The 11722-nt window shown below is 42.8% G+C and overlaps 1 long non-coding RNA gene across 1 annotated transcript; it reads left to right on the forward strand.

Annotated features, from left to right (window-relative positions):
* Positions 1-2100: 2100 nt before the first annotated feature.
* On the forward strand, positions 2101-10783 carry LOC134296341 (uncharacterized). Its single transcript, XR_010003054.1, has 2 exons — positions 2101-2556; positions 7005-10783. It is a non-coding gene; the product is annotated as an uncharacterized LOC134296341 (long non-coding RNA).
* The last annotated feature ends 939 nt before the right edge of the window (positions 10784-11722 follow it).

Genomic DNA, 11722 nt, shown 5'->3' on the forward strand with positions numbered 1-11722 from the left:
TCTCCAATATCCTTCCCTCCAGTGAGCAGTCAGGCTTTATTTCCTGGAAGATGGATTGGTTGGATCTTCTTGCAGTCCAAGGCACTCTCAGAATTTTTCTCCAACACCACCGTTCAAAAGCATCTACCTTCCTTTGCTCAGCCTTCGTAATGTTCCAGCTCTTACATCCATAGGTTACTATGGGGAATACCATTGCTTGGAAGGTGTTAGCTGGCCCTAATTGTTTCAAGGCTTTTCAATGCTAATCAAGGTGATTAATTGCAACATTCATACTTGCCTCAAACAGACAAGAGTTCTTTCTCCCACCCTGGTCCTTCCACAGATATACCAACCCCACTTGACTAATTTCCAACAGACCTCACAACCTCTGAGGATGCCTGCCATAGATGTGGGCAAAACGTCAGGCGAGAATGCTTCTGGAACATGGCCATACAGCCAGGAAAACTCACAGCAACCCAGGATTGATACAGTTTGGCAACACTTTTAAACTGCGATGGAATCCTGGGAGTTGTGGTTTGAGTGAAGCACCAGCCCTCCTCTTTGACAAAGGAGTCTTCCCTAGCGTTGAGCCATGACACTTTAAAAGTGCTACTATGCTGCATTAATTCCAGAGTGTAGATAAATGTTTCTCAACCTGTGGGTTCCCAGGTGTTTTGCCCTACAACTCCCAGAAATCCCAGCCAATTTACCAGCTGTTAGGATTTCTGGGAGTTGAAGGCCAAAACATCTGGGGAACAACATGGTGAGAACCTCTGGGATAATAATAATAATAATACTTTATTTTTATATCTCGCTCCCATCTCTCCCAGGGGGGCTCAGGGCGGCTCACATGGGGAACAAGCCCAATGTCACATACAATAAACAGTTATACATTAAAACCAATATAAGCAATATAAACAATAAAACCATATAACAGCATAAAAAGGTAAAGGTTTCCCCTGACGTTAAGTCCAGTCATGTCTGACTCTGGGGGTTGGTGCTCATCTCCATTTCTAAGCCGAAGAGCCGGCGTTGTCCGTAGACACCTCCAAGGTCATGTGGCCGGCATGACTACGTGGAGCGTCATTACCTTCCCGCCAGAGCGGTACCTATTGATCTACTCACATTGGCAAGTTTTCGAACTGCTAGGTTGGCGGGAGCTGGGGCTAACAGCAGGTGCTCATTCTGCTCCCGGGATTTGAACCTGGGACCTTTCGGTCTGCAAGTTTAGCAGCTCGGTGCTTTGACACATATCAGAACAATGAGTCTGAGCATAGCGCAATATATATAGAGGCAAAAATTATAGATGCAGCCTTAGCTGAGCCTCAGGACCTCATCACACTAGAGTTTGGATCCACTGTAAATCCACTTTACATTTACTTTGGGGGGAGGCTTTAAACAGTTCAGCCAGACAGGTCCAGGGCCTCACCAAACTACAAACCTCAGAATTCTGCAGGAGGCAGAAACCGGATTTAAAGTGGATCCATGCTCTGGTGTGATGCAGCAGTAAGGGGTCCCCCATTGCCTCACCCCTTTTCTTGAAGGACACAAACTTTCCACATTCCGTTTATATTATAACATAATACCCAGGCCCCTTCCACGGAGCTGAATAAAATTCCACATTACCTGAATTGGAATACAGTAGAGTCTCACTTATCCAACATTCTGGATTATCCAATGCATTTTTGTAGTCAATGTTTTCAATATATCGTGATATTTTGGTGCTAAAGTCGTAAATACAGTAATTGCTACATAGCATTACTGTGTATTGAACTACTTTTTCTGTCAAATTTGTTGTCTAACATGATGTTTTGGTGCTTAATTTGAAAAATCATAACCTAATTTGATGTTTAATAGGCTTTTCCTTAATCTCTCATTATGCAACATATTCGCTTATCCAACGTTCAGCCGGCCCGTTTATGTTGGATAAGTGAGACTCTACTGTATATGATAAACCAGTTCAAAGTCCATATCGTGGGATTTTCTGCCTTGATATTCTGTGTTACAGGGCTGAGTGGAAGGGCGTCCAGTTAAAAGAAAAGTTGCTGTAAAAAAAAAAAAAGGGCGGGCTTACTTCCGGGTTATTTCCACCAAAAGAAAAGCTTCAGAGAAAAAAGAGCGGGAGTATAACCACTCTTTCTTTGTCCTGCGTCTGAAGCAAGAAAAAGCCCCCTCAGCAGCAGAAGCAGCAGCCCAAAGAAATGCTTTATTTTCAGAGGAAATGGCGCATTCGCGTGAAAAAAATAATAAACCACCATTTTCCTGTGAGGCAACAAACGCTCCCCTCCCCCCGCCACCATCAAATCCTCCATTGTCCCTTTCTTTTGACACTAGAGATAGGAGGTGAGTAGGAAAGTTTTTGAGGAGGGGGAAAATGGCGGGGGAAGAAGAGCGCAGTGGAGGAAGGAGGAGGAGCTGGAGGAGAAGGAAGGGGAAAGAAGGGCTGTTTGGACGGCTTCTTCTCCCAAAACGCCCTCGCGGCACATTCCAGACGAGAGAGAGGGAGGGACGGACTGACTGACTGACTGACTGACTGCTGGGCTTGCATTTATGACACACACGCAAAGGGAAGGAAAGGTTTATTTGTGTTGGCCCCTCCAAAACCCAAGGACTCCGGGATGCCAAGGCTGAGAGCAGAACCAATGAGTCTGTCTTCTGTGGAGACTTTAGAGACAGGCCCCACTCAGCCATAGAAACCCTTGGGTGACCTTAGGCAAGTCGTTATGTGTTTTCTGGGCTGTATGGCCATGTTGCAGAAATAGTATCTCCTGATGTTTCACCCAGGCACCCTCAGAGGTTGTGGGGTATATTGGAAACTAGGCAAGAGTTCTTTCTTTTCCCCACCCTGGACATTATTCCACAGATATATAAACCTCCCTTGTTTAGTTTCCAACAGACCTCACAATGTGTTGTCGAAGGCTCTCATGGCCGGAATCACAGGGTTGTTGTATGTTTTCCGGGCTGTATGGCCATTTATTTATTTATTTATTACGATATTTATATCCCGCCCTTCTCACCCAACAGGGGACTCAGGGCGGCTTACAATAAAACACATATATAAAAATTATACAGTGCAATATAAATCAGTTAAAAAATTATTAACTTACATCAGTATTCATAAAACACATTATAAAATACAGGTAGGCGTGTTCAGTTCCAAAAAAAAACTGGGTCTGTCGATTGAGTTCAGCGTACATGATAATAATTAACGCTGTCAGTTATTATTCAAAAGCCTGGCCCCATAACCAAGTTTTAACCTTCCTACGGAAGGATAGGAGGGAGGGAGCCTGCCTGACTTCAATGTACTAGAAGTATTCTCTCCTGACGTTTCCCCACATCTATGGCAGGCATCCTCAGAGGTTGTGAGGTATGAAGAAACTAAGCAAGGAAAGTTTATATATACAGTAGAGTCTCATCCAATATTCGCTTATCCAACATTCTGGATTATCCAACGCATTTTTGTAGTCAATGTTTTCAATACATCATGATATTTTGGTGCTAAATTCGTAAATACAGTAATTACTACATAGCATTACTGCGTATTGAACTACTTTTTCTGTCAAATTTGTTGTATAACATGTTTTGGTACTTAATTTGTAAAATCATAACCTATTTTGATGTTTAATAGGCTTTTTCTTAATATCTCCTTATTATCCAACATATTCGCTTATCCAACGTTCTGCCAGCCCGTTTATGTTGGATAATTGAGACTCTACTGTATCTGTGGAAAGTCCAGGGTGAGAGAAGAACTCTTTGTCAGTTGGAGGCCAGTGTGAACGTTGTAGTTAATCACCTCAATTAGCATTGCATAGCTTCATCTCCTAGCTTCCTGCCTGGGGGCATCCTTTGTTTAGAACAGTAAATAAAGACATGGGAACCAAGGGCAGCTAACCACTCTAAACAAAGGATGCCCCCCCCCACAGGAAGCCAGGAGATGAACCTATTCAATGCTAATTGAGGTGATTAACTACAACATTCACACTGGCCTCCAACTGACAAAGAGTTCTTCTTTCACCCTCGACTTTCCACAGATATATATATATAAACCTTCCTTGCTTAGTTTCTTCATACCTCACAACCTCTGAGGATGCCTGCCATAGATGTGGGTGAAACATCAGGAGAGAATACTTCTAGAACATGGCCATACAGCCCGGAAAACATACAACAACCATCAGACCTCACAATCTCTGAGGATGCCTGCCACAGATGTGGGCGAAACATCAAGAGAGAATATGTCTGGAACATGGCCACACAGCCTGGAAAACACACAACAACCCTGTGATTCCGACCATGAAAGCCTTCGACAACACTTAGGCAAGTCGCTTCCTCCCATGGACAAGACCCCCAAGGGCCACCCAGCCCAACACCATTTTGCTATGCAGGAATATACAACCTGAAGCATGCTTGACCTTTGCATTCAAAACTCCAGAGAAGGAGACTCCCTTCAAAGTCTGGGGAAGGCTATTCCACTGCTAACCCCAGAAAGTTCTTCCTAATGCCCTGCCAGACCGTGCAAATAGAATCTGAAAACCCCACTTCTTCCAAGGTGAAGTGAACCACCTAAACTGGGCTCTACAGGCCAATGGATACTCCACCACAGACATCAGAAGAGCTGCAAGGCCAAGAACAAGCCATGAGAGTAAAGACAAAGATCCACCCAGAAGGAAGGTGTTCCTAGCATACATCATGGGAACCACTTGACCGCATAGGGAAGCTGATGAAGAAACACAACCTACAAACTATCTACAGACCCACTACGAAGATCTAACAAATGCTACGTTCAGCAAAGGACAAGAGGGGTCCTCTCACCTCTGCAGGAGTCTACCATATACCATGCAGCTATGGACAAGTATACATAGGGACCACCAAACGCAGCTGTATTGCCCAGACACGAATCAAGGAACATGAAAGGCACTGCAGACTAGCTCATAGTCAGCCATAACAGAAATGGTGGACCGCTCTAACAACCGCCATGTCATATAAAAACAACATAACATTACAGAATAAAAACACATACAAAATTTAAAACATATCCAAGTTAAAATCCATACATAGGTACCACTTCTCTGTCCTGCATGGTGGAAGGACAGCAGATTGTGAAAGCATTGCCTCTTCCCTAAAAAGGCATTCCTCCCTTAAATATTCCTTCTGTCTTCAAATGTCTAGCACCGCATTAACTTAAATTTCAGTCAATCACCCATCTAAAAGGAACAGATAAAGCGAGCAAGGGGGGATATAAGGATTTGAGGTGAGGATGACTGTATTTTTGAAGGCTTTCACAGCCAGAATAACTGGGGTGTTGTATGGTTTCCAGGTTGTATGGCCATGTTGTAGCATCTGTGACTGGCATATTCAGAGGTGAGGGTGATTTTCAGCTCCTCATTTTCCACAATGCTAACAATTCAGGAAATCCAGGAAAATGTATCTGGGCAACAAAATTCTTATTTTGAGGCAGTGCACCTCATCCCTCTTTGGCCACATCCCTACCGTCCTGTGATATCCAAGCGCCAGACCGTCGACATAAATATGGGATCCACACATGGTCAAAACTATCTGAATCATTCCCTTTAGTGCAACTGGGGTGATGACCGAGTGGGCAAGATCCACATAATTTGCTCTTAGTGTTGATATTCATGTATAGTTACTGCCAAATTACATCTTTCCAGAGGAGAGGAGTGTCTCCTGTGCTCCAGGGCATGTGTGAATACAGGCCTTGTTTCAATGTACATGGACAGGATCAGGAGGACGCAAGCCTGAGAATCATTCATGCCTTTAGAGATGCTGATGGCCCCTTTTCTTTGGAAGCTCAAACTCTGTTTTTAGCCACTTATCTGAAAGCTTAAGGTAGTGAAATGCTAGAAATTTGGGGAATACAACAAAATTTAATGCAATGAAGAAGAAGACGTAATCATTCCCAGAATACAAGAAAAATAAAGCCAAGCAATATACAAGTTCCTTTTCAGCATCCTACACCCTACAATGCTAGAAATTTGGAAACAGAAAATAAATTTAATTTTGGAGAGGCAGAATTCTCCTTTGAGGATCAAATGTTGTACCTTCCCCTTAGATACACCTTTGCACCCCATCCCAATCCTGTTATCTTTTCTTTCTTTTTTCTGTTTATCTTTTGACTGAAATCTCTGTTCTTAATGATTCAACTTAAGCAAGTCTTCACTCTTTTGAAAAGCTGCATCACATCCTAACAGCAGAACTACATCATGTTAGCAAATACATGTGCTACAAGGTCAGGGCTGATTAAACCCTCTCCCTAATCTCTTATGTACTGCAATGGGTCAGTTTGAGTTCCTGAAACGGTCCAGAGAAAGGGAAGGAGGGAGGGAGGGGAACACATTTTGTAGAGACTTTGTGAGTCAGGGGAAAGGGATAAGAGGCTGATTCCCATCTGATTCACTCTTCTGCAAATTTTACTTGCCTCCACATTAGTGTTATTAATCAAAAATTGCATGGGAATCCCAAACTTGATGATTTCTAGTTATGGTTATGGTAACCCCTGAAAATGCTTACCTTTCTTTTAGAGCTAGAGTTGTCATTATAGTACAGCCCCCTTATCCACAATTTCACTTATCCATGCTCCCCAAACATTCTCCCCCAGGAGTGCTTGTGGGCCTCTCTAGTCTTCCAGTGTGATTCGATCCTCAAAATATAGGGTTCAATTATATATGTGGTTTCAGGTATCCACGGGGTTCTTGGGTCATACTGTACGTATCTACAATCCAGTTCTCATGCACCTGCATAGTTAATCTGTGTAAAAAGAACTGCCTACATTACAAATTCAGCATGCATATCTTAATAGGATTATGTAGGCTTTTCTTTTCATATACTCAGCTTTGTTTATGCAGTGTACAGTTTTCACGTGTGACAATCTATTACAGGCCATTTCCTCTGACAGAAGTATATTTACTGCTTTCAATAGACCTGACTTCGAATTACTGGTTATGCAAACAGCTACTATGTTTACTTATTAATATGTTTATTGTATGTCATATTCTTTTTTTTTCTTCCAGGAAATTCATCACAGCCTATGAACAGTTCCAAAAAGTGGCAGTGGTCAAACTGGGATCTATTCAGGAATTATTTCACTCATCTTTAGTTATCTGAGGTTATTGATAATCTGCTGTTCCAGAGAGTCATCAAAATAATTCTCAAGGATGCAGCTGGCTTTGGTTCCTCATTCTCATCTGTGAACAAATTTAATTGTTTTTCTTGTGGAATGTGAGAAGCTTGACCCTGAACAAATGTTTCTCTGCAATCAGCTCAGGTGAAAAAGCCCTGTTACCCAGGGAACCATGGTTATTTATTTATGAGCATGCATGACACCAACATTTTGATGACCATGATGCAAGGAAGCAGGCAGATATCCTCAGGGTAAAACTGTCCAGGACTGCTGTGGGAAATGAACACAGACTGGAATAATATCAATCAAACTAATTGCCCAATAAGGTGACCACTATCAACATTATATCTATGTAAAGCAGGGCCAGAAGACTTGTACAATATGGGATGTTTGCAAAACTTCTTGTGAGAGTCTAATCTGATGGTGTAGTGGCAAAGAGCTGTGGGAAGGATAGAACAACAACTGAGTCTTTATGTTCAAACTAGTACTTAAATCCTAGTCAAAGGCATCTTCAAGGACCACAAACAGGAAGTTGTCCTGGTTCAGCTATGAACAGAATGTGAGAGCCATACACACCACAGTCTGTCAGTGATAAGCCTCTATTAGTGTATATACCGTGCTGTTCTGCGGTGGGAAGATTCCTGGCTTGCATGAATTTACTTTGTTTTTTTCCACCACAATGCTGAGATCCACTAACCCTCGCCTGGTCCAAAAGACACAAACCTAGAATTAAATGACACTGAGCTCAGGAATTTGTTTTGAGTACTAAAGAAGAACAGAGCTCACAGCCACTGGACACAAAAATGTTATGCTCCCCCCATTCCCTCATTTCAACAGTATAGTTGGTTGAGTTGAAGAAGGCACACAGTCATATTTTTGCTGCTATTGTTAGAGGTGGAAGTGAGAAATCCTTGATAGCTGCAAAGCATCCAGAGATCTCCCCTGGATCCAGCTCAATTTCCTGCCCACACTCCTTAATATAGTGTCCTAAACACAGATTGCTTTTGGGGGTTCCATTTTTCAGCTCCAAATGTATCTCTCTCCAGGGACACCTAATTTGCATCCTGTGAGCTGAGCTTTGTTTCTGGGTAAAGGCATGACTACGCCTGCATTCTTGATGTTTTTAAAACAATCAGTTCACTGTCCTCTTTTTTAAAGCTTGGAAATTACTGGGACTTGATTGCTGACATTAGTTTTTTTTTCTTGCATGATTTGAATAGAAACATAAAGGCAGCCTTCTGCAACAAAGTCTAAAAAGAATGTGGTGCAATATGGTGCTGCTGTTGTATGATACAATCCAATCTACTTTCACTTTGTTGTAAAACTACTAAAATTAAACATGTGGAAAAAGGAAGGAATCATCAGGCACTCCCCTTATCCCTGCTTCTAAACTCTGAGAATATTCCTTTTGACATATGTACAGCAGCAAGGACTCTTGTAGTAATATATGTAGTGTGCCAAAAACCCACCATCTTTGTTCATACCTCTACTAATAGGTTGGAATTTGTGAATATAATTTAGTTCAGCTGTTGTTCTAGACTAGCTTTGTAATTTTCTTTTTTGAGGATCACAACATATAGATCCCTTGCCATATGTTAAAAAATGTTGAAATCCTCTGTGGTGTATTTTTGGAATTACTATTACTAATGTCAGATTTGTGATCATTAATTATTTTCTATAGAAACTCTTTTGTCTTTCCAATCTACAACATAGAGGGGCTTTTCAGAGGGGCTTCCTACAATAGATCAAAAATAAGTATTTACCCTCTAGCAATCATCAGTAGACAACAGCATAGAGGATTATGTGTACACAAATAAACAGCATAAAAAGGGATGCTAAATTGCTCAGTACACAATCACATGGATGCTCCGAAGTGTGTATTAAGTAGAGGGACAGCAAGAAACTGATGAAAGCCAAAGATGTAGGAAGAGCAAGTACAGTAAATTATCTCTGCTGTTGTGGGTAGTATTATTGGTCCCTGTAATACTGCTCGCAGAGTAGATGGGGGGGACAGAGCTGGCATATGAATATGTGGCAGAGTCTTGTTCCTATGGAGGCCGGTGGCAAAGTGCGTTAAAGCGCTGAGCTGCTGAACTTGCAGACCGAAAGATCCCAGGTTCAAACTCCGTGAGCAGCCACTGTTAGCTCCAGCTCCTGCCAACCTAGCAGTTCAAAAACATGCCAATGTGAGTAGATCAATAGGTACCGCTCTGGTGGGAAGGTAACGGCGCTCCATGCAGTCATGCCGGCCACATGACCTTGGAGGTATGTACGGACAACGCCGGCTCTTCGGCTTAGAAATGGAGATAAGCATCAACCCCCAGAGTCAGACATGACTGGACTTAATGTCAGGGGAAACTTTTGCCTTTACTTTGTTCCTATATCTAGACCTGCACTATCTGTGGCCCTCTAGATATTTGGGACTCCAGCTCCCAGAAATCCTAGCCAGCTTGTTCAATGATCAGGAATTCTGGGAGGTGAAATCCAAAACACCTGGAGAGCCACAGGTTGTGCAGGTCTCCTATATACCACCCATGGTATATGTATAGCTGTTGTCGAAAATCCATGCCCCTACCCTCAAAATAAAAAGTCCCAAGGATGGGATCTGTGGTTATCCAAAGGACATGGGTAGACAACTCGGTGGTGGCGCTCCTCTGTCCTCATAACACTCACACACCAGCAGCAGCACCCAAATGCCCATCTTGCCACACACTTATCAGGGCTCCAGTCATCAGATTTAACAAAGGATACAATGTGGATACACCATTATGGCTCCTGCTTCCTTGTAGCAGCTACATTCCCTGTCTGTCTCTTTGTTTCCATTTCTTTCTTGGCAAACGGACACGGATCTGTCAGAAATCAAGGAACCAACTCCATAACTCTCTGCCTCTATAAAAGCAGCCATCTCCCTCCTTTCCAACTCCTCACTGCTCCCCGCTCTCGTGATTATATTTATATTTTATCTTTATTTTTATTTGCACAGATCTTTCTGAAGGTAAGCCAGAGGGACTTCAGTTTGACTCTTTCAACCCCCCAAGGTTGGAACAACATTCCAAGAACACCTTGATCTATGGGAAAATTGCTGGCCCTATACATGTAAATACCAACAGTGGCGATTTCCCCACAGACATCAGGTGTGACCTGTCTCACAAAAGGGACATGATTGCTGAATTAACATCTGGAGCCCCCCCCTTTTTTTTTTTTTTTTTTTTGCTGTCTAGGAACAGGGACTGGACAATCAAAATTCATTGTGCCAGATTCTTGGGACTTGGGCAACCTCACTTAATCCCTTGTCACATCAATTGTTTTAGAAATTCCATTCCAAGCACCCAAAAAGGTGCAGCCATCAAGGATCCTCTCCACCACCAGAGATGCCTCCACTTGCTGTTTGGCCTCCTCAGGCCACTGGAAACCAACCAACTTGGAATCCCTCGCCCCAACGCAAGAGCCCCTGCCAATCAACATGCATTCAGAGCAAGCCCCTCAGCCAATAGACACTGGTTGGCTTTTAGGCCCTGGACCAATTGGGAGTGAGGGAGGGAAGATTGAATGGGGCAATGCAAGTGAATGTACTGTATTAAAAGGCCTGTTTTTGACCCTGTGTTTATACTTGTACCCTTTAGCATCTTATTGCTGTACATAGTATTAAAAACTCCAAGATTATGGCAATCAGACTGATTGATAACTGGCAAATAGAGGGGGAAAACATTGAGGCAGTGACAGACTTTATATTTCTAGGCACAAAAATTACTTTAGACAGGAAATCAGAAGAGTATTGACCAATCTCGATAAAATAGTGAAGAGTAGAGACATCACACTGGCAATGAAGCTCCGCATAGTTAAAGCAATGATATTCCCCATAGTAAACTATGGATGCGAGAGCTGGACCATAAGGAAGGCTGAGAAAAGGAAGCTAGACACTTTTGAACTGTGGTTTGGAGGAAAATTCTGAGAGTGCCTCAGACTGCAAGAAGATCTAACCAGTCCATACTCCAGGAAATAAAGCCCGACTGCTCACTGGAGGGAAGGATATTAGAGGCAAAGCTGAAGTAATTTGGCCACATAATAAGAAGACAGGAAAGCTTGGAGAAGAGAACGATGCTGGGGAAAAAGGAAGGAAAAAGGGTAGCGGACCAAGGGCAAGATGGATGGATGGTATCACTGAAGTGACTCGCTTGACCTTGAAGGAGCTGGGGGTAGCGCAACAGGGAGATCTGGCATGGGCTGGTCCATGAGGTCACGAAGAGTCGGAAGTGACTGAATGATTAAATAACAGTAGCATTCATCTCTGTCTGCTTGTCTTCAGCCTAGTGCAGGTCTTCATTTGGCTGAAAATCCCTATAATTAGCATTTCCCTCCAGCTCTAGTGAGCTCAGGAAAGTCTCGGCCATTTGGGAAACTACAGATTTCATCTACATAGCCTGTTGTGAGTAGTTATTTTAAGATTTGAATGCTGTCTGTAGGCCAATAAAGGTCTGTGAGTGGACTGTGTTATTCTCAAATTCACTGGTGATGCATTTGGGTGGTCTCATATGTGGACTGTAGGTGACCATTAGAGGCATCCTGTCATTTTGCGGTTTTGGTCTGTCTTGTAGTATATGATTCCTG

This window comes from Anolis carolinensis, chromosome 2, assembly GCF_035594765.1.
Source record: "Anolis carolinensis isolate JA03-04 chromosome 2, rAnoCar3.1.pri, whole genome shotgun sequence".
In the NCBI taxonomy this organism is placed as follows: domain Eukaryota; kingdom Metazoa; phylum Chordata; class Lepidosauria; order Squamata; family Dactyloidae; genus Anolis; species Anolis carolinensis.